Source organism: Pinus tabuliformis, chromosome 4_2, assembly GCF_031772625.1.
Source record: "Pinus tabuliformis cultivar Carrire ecotype Pingquan chromosome 4_2, CPIR1, whole genome shotgun sequence".
NCBI classification, from domain to species: domain Eukaryota; kingdom Viridiplantae; phylum Streptophyta; class Pinopsida; order Pinales; family Pinaceae; genus Pinus; species Pinus tabuliformis.
This window is the reverse complement of record NC_142304.1, coordinates 782,877,576-782,889,741: the sequence shown is the minus strand read 5'-3', so window position 1 is coordinate 782,889,741 and position 12,166 is coordinate 782,877,576.

The following is a 12,166-nucleotide window of genomic DNA, read 5'->3' as shown; positions in this document are numbered from 1 at the left end:
TGGTAAAACTTTAAATTTTAATGTTTTTTTTTACATGGAACTATGGGCACAAAAAAAACGTATTGTTTTCTTTGTTATGTTTTTTTTGTTTTATTTGTTAACGATGTACTGTGTATGAATTGTAATGAATAGAACACGCACAACAGTGCGAATAGAAAGGAACAGGGCACAGCGTATGTTCACAATTGTTGTGGAGAATGAAAACCTAAGATGGGCAGCAGCGTGAGGGTGATAATTTTTTTTTAATATGCAATGTAATGCAGTGTAATACAAATATTTTATTTTATTTTACAGCGGTAAATGTAAATGAACTTTTTACACACAGCAGTGTAAAATCTCAGAAGGAGATAGGGTAATATTTTTGTTGTTGAAATGTATTTTTGGTGAATCTCTCTGAGACAAAGAGGATGGATTTTGTATCAAGCATTTTATATTAATGAATACAATGCTTTTGTGGGTGTATGTAACTTAATGAATACAATGCTTTTGTGGGTGTATGTAATACTATGTTCTCAGAAATTAGTTATAATTTCTGTATGCTAAGATCCTGGAGAGAAACATGTCTATGTGTTCAGTTAATTTTGCTTTTGGAATTTTAACAGAAAAATCCCCAACATTCCAGAGTCTTTGTAGCCTTCCGGTGGCATCCCTAGCCTTGGCCACTTTCTGCTTTGTAAAATCTAGTCTGTTGTGCCAGTATTGGCAGCAACTTCTTCCTCTTACTTCAATATTTTAGCAATGTTGTCATAGACATCCTTCGCTGGCTCTTTTGAGAATTTTCGAGGTGCTTCACAACCACTCTTTTCTGTTGCTCTCTACCAAGACCCCTTGGTTCTTTGGGATGCTTCAACAATTTTCTGCTCGATGGATTCTATCATCTCACCTTCCTTTTCTGCCATCTCACAGGCCTTCTACCTATTCCACTATTTATTTTTTGATCTTCTCTCTCCATCACCTTCTCGAATTTTGCATCTGATTATGTCTTCGACTATATCTCCCACTGCAACCTGTTTTATGTCCTTTAGGACTATGGCTTCGGTTTCTTCACCCACGATGGCCGTATTTCCACTTGGTTTCATCAATCAGATCTTGACTAAACAGATTGGCATGAAGACTGAAATTAATGGTATTTCCAATAACATTTCTTTTTTGACACACTCATGTAAAGAAAAGGATGATTCTCAATGGAATTCATCCTACTTTCTCTGACGCTGACCTTTGTTCAAAGACGAATGTTGCTGTAAATCAAACCGGCTCTCTTATCTCGAATGCACCTCAATGCTTCTTACTGGTGCTGTAGCTACGATATAATGCCATCACTACGGTTTTTGTTTCAAGAAAATTTCCGCGTCTCCCTTCACCTCCTGGACTGATCAATGTCACTCGATTTCTTAAAATCTTCTTTTCTGCTCTTTTCACAACTTTCTGCACACATATTTATCCACTTTTCACAACTTTTTACGCACATATTTTACCGGGCTATCCAAGAAGTTTAGACCAGAAAACACAAAGAAAAATGGTGGTGTTCAAAGACAATGTTGTTGAGATTCTATGAATCACAAGTACTAATTTATTAAGAGTTTTTCAACCTTTAAATAAATTGTATTCCACGTAAATATTAGTATAAAAAACAATCCTGAATTATTTAGCCAAGTAGAATTTACCAAAACCACTCTAGCATTGTAATCATTTTAGACTAATTACAATATCCAATCTATTAACTCTGGACAAGTTAAAAAGTTGTGTAGGGATATATATTAATGAAGACTAGCTATAGTAATTCTCACTCGCTATAATCTATCTATAATGTCGGCTTATTTATCATTTATGCATCTATAAAATAAATGGTTCATTACTTGTACATAAAAGAGCCGGGCATCAATCATCATTTTTTATCCTCATTCATCTGCTATAAAAACTTCCATTATTTACTTCAGAGGTTTATTTATTTGGTAATGCTTTTGATTTTAAAGCAAGCAACCTGTTATTTCAATATCCTATTTCAGTGTACATGAATGCCTCTTAGTGCCACATCTCAACACCATATAAAGATTAACAGCTATTTACATTACCATTATTATGAAAACAAAAGCTAGTTTTTTCGCTAACACAAATACAACATTTTGGGCACATTTAAGTTATAAATTCACAATTCTGCATTTCACATTCGTGATTTTAGTATTAGCCCTTGATGATTGTGGAGTTTGAGTAGCAAAAACATAGCCCTACGACATTTTGGGCACATCCCACTCATTATTTCACAATTATGCATTTCATATTCATGATTTTAGTACTAGCTCTTAATGATTGTTGAGTTGAGTACCAAAAAGATAATCTGCAAATAAATTTTAATTGCAAAACATAATGGCAAATAAACACGAAAACACAATAATCAAACACAAAAATTGATACAATTTTTTACATGGTATTCTTATTATTTGAGGGATATTTACAACAACCAACACACATACATGAATTATCCAACCATTCAATAAACTCTCTATTCATTTTATGTGTTTTTATTGCCTCTACAAATTTGCATGAATAAATAGATTTTTTCTACATATACCATAGCTTTCAAAGTAGTCATACAAGAAACTTTTTACATAAAACAAAAAGGATATTTTTTTATGTTTCTTCCAAAAGATAGATTAGGAGAAAACCCCAAACCAAACGAACCAATTCTAGCTACTATCCCAATAATATGGAGAAATAGTTGGAAATTTCTAAAAATCTCCACCTTGACAACAATTTACTTGATATATCATGCACAAAATATTCATCACATTCCTTGCAAGCCAACAGAAGTTAACCACCATTTCAACTTCTCTAACAAAACTTGTTTTCTGAACATGTCTACATAATTTTACTTTGTATTGAGTTATTCTAGAGCCACCGCTCCACTTTCAACAATAACTTGTCTTACAATTTTGTATTTAAAATGTATATGTTTTGTCTTATTATGGTAAGTTGGATTCCTCACCAAATGGATTTCTCCTATCACAAAATACTTTCAGCTTGTTCTGCATCTTTCCAAACTCACATAGGAAACCTTTTAACCAAATTACCTCTTTGCAAACATGTGAAATAACTATGTATTCTACCTTAGAAGTGGATAAAGAAAATATGTTATGAACCTTTGACATCCAACTAACAGGTTCGCCTACAAGAGTAAAAACATCTTGAAAAGTGGACCTCCTCTTGTCAAGTCACTTGAAAAAATTATATTAGCATACCTAAGACTAAATCAATACTACCATTATAGGTGATACAATAATTACTTGTTCCCCTAAGATACTGACGCACCCATTTCACTATTCTCCAATGCTCTTCATCTGGATTTTCCATTTATTTATCGAAAACACAAATTGGATATGAAATATTGGGCCTTGTACTGACCATCACATACATTAAACATCATACTGCAGTAGCATATGGTACATGAGATATATACTTTTCTTCATCATTATTAGGATACAAACATGAAGAAAGCTTGAAATAGGAAGCTATAGGGATTTGAATAGCTTTCACATTATTCATTCTAAATCTCATAATTATTTTCTCCACATACTTCTCTTCTAATAACTATAAATTACCATTTTTCCTATCTTTGTGTATCATGGAAAATTTTAGGGGCTAATGTTCGGCCAGTGGGCTAATTTCCATGATTTTTCCAAGAAAAAGATTCGCCAATTTCCAATTTTATAAAATACGATTCGCCCAAATTTTAGAATATAAAATTATTTTACCTTAAAAATCGCCAACATTATAGAGAGACTATATATAAAATAATTATAAATTTGATTAATTTTACAAATATATCAATAAACATTTATAATTTGCATATTAGGGATTAGTGAGATTCGCCAATGTTTGAAACTTCAAGAAAATTTTCCATCCTTAAAATTTTCCTTGTTGTGTATGTCCATGCCAAAAAAAAAAATTCTGCTCCATGATCCTTCAATTTGAAAGTCATATCCAACTCAGCTTCTAAATTGTTGATCTCAACCATGCTACTTCTTGTTACAACCATATCATCAACATATAACACCAAAATGATGAATATGCCATTTTCAAACTTTCAAAAGTAAACACAATGATCATACTCACTTTTGGTAAAATTGTATCTCATCATGAAGGAATCAAGTTTTGTGTATCATTGTCTAGAAGACTACTTTAGGCCGTATAATGACTTCTTGAGTTTGCCAACAAATCTCTTCTTTTGATTTTTAACAAAATGTTATGGTTGGTCAATATATATATATAGAGAGAGAGAGAGAGAGAGCAACTAGATGTTAAAACAACCTTCTTACATGGAGATTTGGATAAGGATATATATATATATATATATATATATATATATATATATATAGATATATATATATATATATATATATATATAGATATTATCCAAATCTCCATGTAAGAAGGTTGTTTTAACATCTAGTTGCTCTACATCTAGATCAAGTAATGCAACTAATGTTAACACAACTTGAATTGAAAAAATCTCATGGGAATCACCACCTTCATTCTGGGAATATCCTTTTGCAACCAATCCTACTTTGTACTCCTGAACAATATCAACAATACTTTTCTTCAATTTGTAAACCTACTTGCAACCAACAACCTTGTTATCCTTAGGAAGTTCCACTAGATCCCATGTCTTATTTCTTTGCAAGGCATCCATTTCCTCTTTAATTTATACTTTCTATTTATTACTACCAGATACTTCCATCTCTTCATGATAATAACTAGGTTTTCTGTCATTAGCAATCAAACAACAAATGTAGAAAACTTCTCATACATTTTAGGAAAATATTTGTTTCATGTACATCTCGGTAGAATTTGTTGTAGTAATTCCTCGGTTTCTTGATAAATTTCCTTATCCATATCTTATTTTGTAGGAGTTTCTTCATGAACATATTCATGATCCTCCTCCCATCAAGATGATTCATTTTCTGATTGAACTTGTTGAATTTGTGGTACTTTTTCCTGTTTCATTTCAGCATCTATATTTGAATTTATGAGTGATGATTGATCAAACATGACATCTATATCAGTGTTGATTTTGTGGGTAGTAGGATCTCGCAATTTTTAACACTTAAATCCATCACCATATCCAACAAAGATTAGTCTTTTTTATTTTGGATCTAACGTAGAATGATGATTCTTTGGAATAAGAGCATAGGCATCACAACCAAAAACTTTAGGATTTGAATAATCACAAGGTTGGCCTATCCACATCTCTTATGGAATCTTACAACTAATTACAGTTAATGGTAGCCAGTTTATGAGATAGAATGCTATAAGAATTACCTCATCATACAATTCCTTCTACAACTTATCATTATTAGGCATACTTCATTCTCTCTCTAGAAGAGTCCTATTCATGCGATCAACAACACCATTTTGTTGACGTGTATAATCCGTAGTGTTGTGTCTTTTGATCCTTGTTTTTTTACACTAATATTTGAATTCCTTTGAAGTAAAATCAATTCCATTGTTAATTCTCAAACATTTAATTGACTTTCCACTGGTACTTTCAAACAAATCTCTATATTTCTTAAAAACATCAAATACATAGGCTTTTCTTTTTAGTAAATAGATCCACACCTTTCTAGAGTAATCATCTAAATATGTTACAAAACATGAATATCCTATAAAATATACTTTAGGAGATGGTCCCAAAATAATTGAATGGAAGTAATCAAGGATACATTTAATGAAATGCTTTTTTTTTTTAAATTTTGTCTATATTTCTTTCCATAAATACAATATTCATAGAAATCTGAATTCAAATATTTCAATCTTGGAAGTAACTTACAATCAAGAAACACCTTCATCCCTTTCGCACTCATATGACCCAAGCATTCATGCCATAAAGGATTAGAGTCACTTGCTCCTTTAGATGTTATTGTTACATAATATGTTTTTGTCCTTCCTTAAACCTTATAAGGGTTCCCAAATATTTTAGCATTCATGACTACCGAGATGCCTTTCAACACCTTCATAACTCCACCTTGTATTGTACATTTATAACCAATAGAATCTAGCACTGCCAAAGATATTAAGCTCTTTCTAAGCTCAAGCATATGCCTTAGCTATGCTAACGTTCTGAGAGTACCATCATAGATTTTAATCCTAATACTACCAATCCCATCAATTTTGCACGTAACGTCATTACACATAAAAATCATGCTGCCATCAATAGATTCGTATGAAGAGAACTAATTCCTATGAAGACACATATGATGGAAAGCAGAAAAATCTAACAACCAATTACGATGATGTTGATAAATAGTAGAAGTGGGTAATTCCTCAGCAACAATACCTGCATTACTTTCAGCTGAATTAGCTTCCTTTGTATAGTCTTTTTTAGCAACTTCTTCCTTTCTTTTCCAACAATATTAAGATACCCTAATTCCTTATAGTTTAACAATTTAACTTACGCTTCCTCCCTCTTGACTTCGATCTTGATGTGTCTCTTAAATTTTGATATTTTTCTTTTGATCGAACTTTTTCCACCATTAATTATGATGTTGAGGTTTCAAGGCTAGATTTTTGTCAAGTTTCCTTATATAACACAACTTCAACAACAACATCAAAATCAATGGTTTGGTAGAAATAAAATTGATAGAGGTTACAAAATGATGCCAAGGCTCAACCAGAGAATACAATAGTGTAATTTCTTTGTCTCCCCCTTCAATACTTACATATATACTTAACAACTGACATAAAAGAGTATTTAAAGAATTTAAATGATCAGAGATATTTATACGTTCCTTCATTGGAAATACTGTATAACTAGTGACTCGAGTAGATTATGTATTTCAAAAACTTCGTCATATAAAGGATTTCTAACATGGATCATAAGATTGCAGTTGTCTTCTCTCCAATGATGTTAAATAACACATCATCTGCCAAGAATAAAGAAATACCATCGAGGGCTCTTGCATCCATGTCCTCCCGCTCTTCATCGTCCATTTCCACGAGTTTCTTTGCCCTTGTAAGCAACAATTTTGCCACTCCTTGCTGCACAATCATATCCTCCATCTTAACCTTCCATAGCTCAAAGTTATTATTTCCATTAAACTTGTCAATTTCAAACTTTGCACTCTACATCTTTGGAATTCACATGAACTTTTTCGAAAAGCTATGATAGTTCTTGTTGAGTTCAGTAGTTAAAACATAAACTGGAAATAAATTTTAATTGCAAAAAATAATGGAAAATGAAAAATATAACAAAATAATAAGACATAGAAATTGAGGCAATGTTTTACGTAGTAAAACCCTCCTTGTGAGGGAAACATCCACGGGCAATAATAATCAATATTCTTATTATTGAAGCTATATTTACAACAACCAACTCACCAGCATACATTATCCATCCATTCTACACATTCTCCATATTTTATGTGTTCTTATTGCCTCTACAAGCTTACATGGATAAATAACATGTCTAATTTTTCGCATATTTGGCCAAAAAACTTAAAACAGTTACATTAAAAACCTTTTCCATAAAACAAAAAAATTATTTTATATGTTTTTTCCAAAATTTAAAAACAACCAAAACTAAAGGAACCATTTTTAGCTATTATCCCCATAAAAGAGGCCAATAGTTGACCACTTCTAAAAATAATTATGCTATTCTTGTCTTCACCCGAATAAATTTAGAACATTTTTATATTACATGAAGAAAGTAATATTTTATATAAAAATAAGTAATATATTTAAATTGATGTATGACTATAATTTTTAATTTTATGATTAAACCTTAATGTCAACGAATTTAAAATAAATATATATTAATATGGTTACTTTTGCATGTTTCACATTTTATATAAAAATAAGTAATATATTTAAATTGATGTATGACTATAATCTTTTAAATTTATGATTAAACCTTATGTCAACGAATTTAGAATAAAAAGATATATTAATATTGTTACTTTTGCATGTTTCACATTCATATAATGAGTAGGAAAGAATATCAAATACCTGATGACATAGCTTTTGGCATAACATTTAGACTATATTTTATAATTGAGGAGAAAATAGAATAAGTCTAATTTGTTAGGCCTTAAATATATGTTTTAAATACACAATTTAATTATATTTAATAATATATAAAATTATAATTATATATATATATATATATAAGTTAATTATATTTATATTTTGTTTTAGGATTTTATGAAAATAGAAAAAATAAATATAATAAACAAGTAATAAATATTTAAACCATGATTTGCATTGAACAATTTGCATGAAGGAAAAAAATTATTAATAAATTTATTACTGACTTTGCCTAAAATATAACCAAGCCCACCAACAACATCACCATTTTATTCTCACTCATTATAATCTAGAAACTTTAAGTATTTTAATGACTTAAGTGCATGTAATACCATGATATTAATACTATGGGTCACTAATACCTAGAGCCCAAAACCACAACCATTAACCATGATTATTGACATAACCTCAACTCTACCATAGGGTCATGTTTATCTAACAATCTTATTTTTAAACTTGAATTTGGGTTTTCCTTCACCACATCCATACAAAATAGCCAAGTGGGTCAAGTTAATCTAACAATCCCAATTTTAAACTAGATTTTTGGCTTTCCTTAATGGGTCCAGCCCTTATGACTTTGAGATCAATGATAAATACATTGGTTGGATTTTTTAATTAAATGGTGGTTGGCTAACTTTAATGCGGTGGCACTGTTGGTTTATGGAGATGAGGACATGTGTCTAGGTCTCAGGCTTTGTTCCTTCCTGCTCCTTCTATGCCCCGAAAGCCTGACTGTTCATTTCATTTTCATTGTTCATTTTGCTATGCCACTATGCTGCTGGTGAGGTCTCTGGTTGTACTATACAAGGGTTTTCTTTGACACTTGTTTTACATTTAGGTTTTAATATGCTTGGTTTGCAATGTGGCGTGGTTTTTCACCTATGGAAGATGTCTCGTCTTGTTCTGTGCCTGCCTTCGAGGCCTGGGTTTGAAACCCTTGGTATCGATCTCTGTGGTCAACTTTTGCTCGGCTATTCTTGTATTTTCAGTTGTAAATTTTGTTTATTTGTCTCCTCTCCGTGAGCTGGCTTCACAGGTTGATTATTTGTTTGACTTTGTCTTAGGTTATAGCCATGGAGTCGCTCGGCTTCTGGCTTCCACTCGGTGGTTACCCAAAGGTAAGCCTTCTTTCAATGATAATCACTTTTACTTTGTTTTTATCTGGAACTGACAGCCTCTGCTCCTCATGGCAGCGGCCAACTCTGTGGCTGCGACCTTGGCTCCGTGGCTTCTCCAGCGGCTTACAGAGGATCAACTCTTCCTTGGTAAGTTTTCACGACTCTTCCGTCTATTCTGGTTACAATCTATTAATGTAGTTGTGTTTTTCTTGTACTTTGTTGTTGATTGTTGGTTGTTCGCCAATGTAGGTGAGCGATGTTCTGCTCGTGGTCCTCACACTGGGTCTCCTACACCTGAACTAGGTAGGGTCTCTCCCTATTGTCTTTCTATTGTTTGACTAAGTGTTTACTCTTCATAGGGTTTTATGAGTCTTAGTTATAGTCTGGCTTGGCTCTGCGGTTTCTTTCGACTGTGCCTGTGGGTCCATTGTGTATTTGTGACTCTGTTGTTTGTAATTTATGTATGTATTTAAAAGGTCCTGTAGTGACCTCACGGGGGTTTTGTAGTTCGATCGACTCTGGTTTATTTATTGGTCGTCTCAAAAACATATTGTAATGCTCAACTTTTGACAAATATATATAGATAGATTTATGCTCTGAATTTGATTATTTAATTTTTGGAAATGAAAATGGGAATGTGGTTGTTTTCTGTACCTGAAACTTGTCTCTGTGGACAGTGGTTTGCTCAGTTCCTTTGTATTTTCATTCTGATTGTACTGTAGCTTGTCTAATAGCTATCCTTGCTTTGGTGCTTGTAGTTCACCTGTGCGTATCTACTTTGCTTACGGAAAAGAAAATAATTTAATAGTATTTAGTAGGAATAATTCTTGGGTTGTAAAATAAATGGATTCAGATGTTTGTCTTCAGAAAATATTTATGTGTTTTCTCTTCATTTAATTGTATGATGGAAAAATGATTACATTAGTTGTTTTCTCTTTTCATTTTGTAGGGAACACTAAAAAATTAGCAAAACTGCCATTAGTTACATAATGTGGTTACATAAAAAATAGTTTCTAAATAATTGTCTTTTCATGCTTTGTAAATTAAAGAAAATTTTAAATAAAACTAGAAAAGTAAAAACAAATATGTAAGCAAAAAAAAAATAACATTGGCTGAGGCATCCATTCCTAGAAAATGAAAACTAATGCAACTCAAACTATTTGAAAGAGAAGAACTCCTAGCCATGTCCTCCCCGAGCTGGATGCTCCTACATCAGGCTCCCGAGGTAGGTGAAAAATCATGGCTCCGGTCCATGAGCTCCTAAATAGAATACACTGCACGTTGTATCTATCTTGCATCAAGCCATGAACTTTCCTCAATAGGGTTGTTCTTCCACTTGACAAGGTACTGTAGGTACTCCTTCGGAGTCCGCTTGGCCACTTGTGTGTCGAGGATTCCTTCAATTTCAAGTGCCTGAGTCATAGGCATTTGTCTCATCCATGAGTTTCTCTTTTCCTGGGTATGCCCCTTTGGCTGTGCCGAAATGTCGTCTTCTACACTGGCAGTGTATGGGAATAAATCTACCACATTAAAAATGGGTGATATTCCTATACCTAGAGGAAATTGCAGTTCATAAGCATTTGCAGAAAACTTACACTGAATTTTGCAAGGTCAAATTTTTTTGAATTCCAGCTTATTTTTATTCACACATAGCAATCTTTCCTTGCACAGATGCATTAGAACCTAATCCCCTACATTAAATTGTACCTCGCATAATTTCAAATCTGCTTTCTATTTGTTCCTCTGACTACTGTCCTCTAATTTCATCTTCACCTGCTCATGTAGGTCGTTAATTGCTCTTGCAAAGTGTTCCCGGTCAACACTTCCTTTCTCCAACAATCCCAAATCCCAGAGTTCGTGCACTCCTTAGGGATGTAGTCCATAAAAGATCTAAAAAGAACTATATCATGTGCTTCGTTTCGATTAATCATTGTAAGCGAAATCCACTTTAGCAAGTACATGATCCCACATTCATGAATTTTCTCCAACTAGACTCCACAACAGGTTTCCTAAACTTCTGTTCACCACCTCCATTTGCCCATCAGTCCATGGGTGATAAGCGGAGCTGAAATTTAACTTTGTGTCCAGCTTGCGCCAGAAATTCCCTGTGAATTTCATGTTTCAATTAGAAATTATGGACTTAGGTAAGCCATGTAGTCTCACGATTTCGGTGAAAAACAAGTGTGCTACATGTGTAGCATCACTGGTTTTTCTGCAAGGGATAAAGTGTGCCATCTTTGAGAATCAGTCCACCACCACCATGATGGAATCAAAACCCCGTTGTGTTTTGGGCAGACCGAGGAAAAAGTCTAGACTGAATAAATCCCAGAATCTGTTTTGAATAGGCAAGGGTGTGTACAACCATGTGTTCTGACTGCGCCCTTTTGCCAACTGACATATCTTACACCTGGTCACATACTGTTGTGCATCTCTTCACATATTCAGCCAAAAATAGAAATGACTGAGGTGATCCAAGGTCTTATCAATGCCTAAATTTCCAGCTAGACCTCCACTATGTTTTTCCTCGATGATGTTCTCCCTCATCGAACATTCTGTGACACACAGTTGTCCTCCCTTGAATAATAACTCCTCCTGCAAGTTATAGTCTAGCCATGGACTAATGTTCCTCAAAAATGGATTCTGGAAGGCTTCATAAGCCTCCTTGAAATCTGCATCTATTTGATACAAGTTCTTTAAGCGTCCAAATCCCAACAATTGTATCGTGCTCTCCTGAAAGAGTAGAACTCTTCTGCTTAGTGCATCTGCTACCTTGTTCGGTTGACCATTGATATGATTCAATACAAACATAAAGCTCTGTAAGTACTCCACCCATTTTTCATGTTTGTGATCTAGCTTATGTTTTTGGATAACATATTATAATGCAGAGTTATCAGAAAATAAGACAAATTCATTACCCAATAGATAATGTCTCCAATACTTCAAAGCTTGGATGATGCCATAAAACTCCTTAT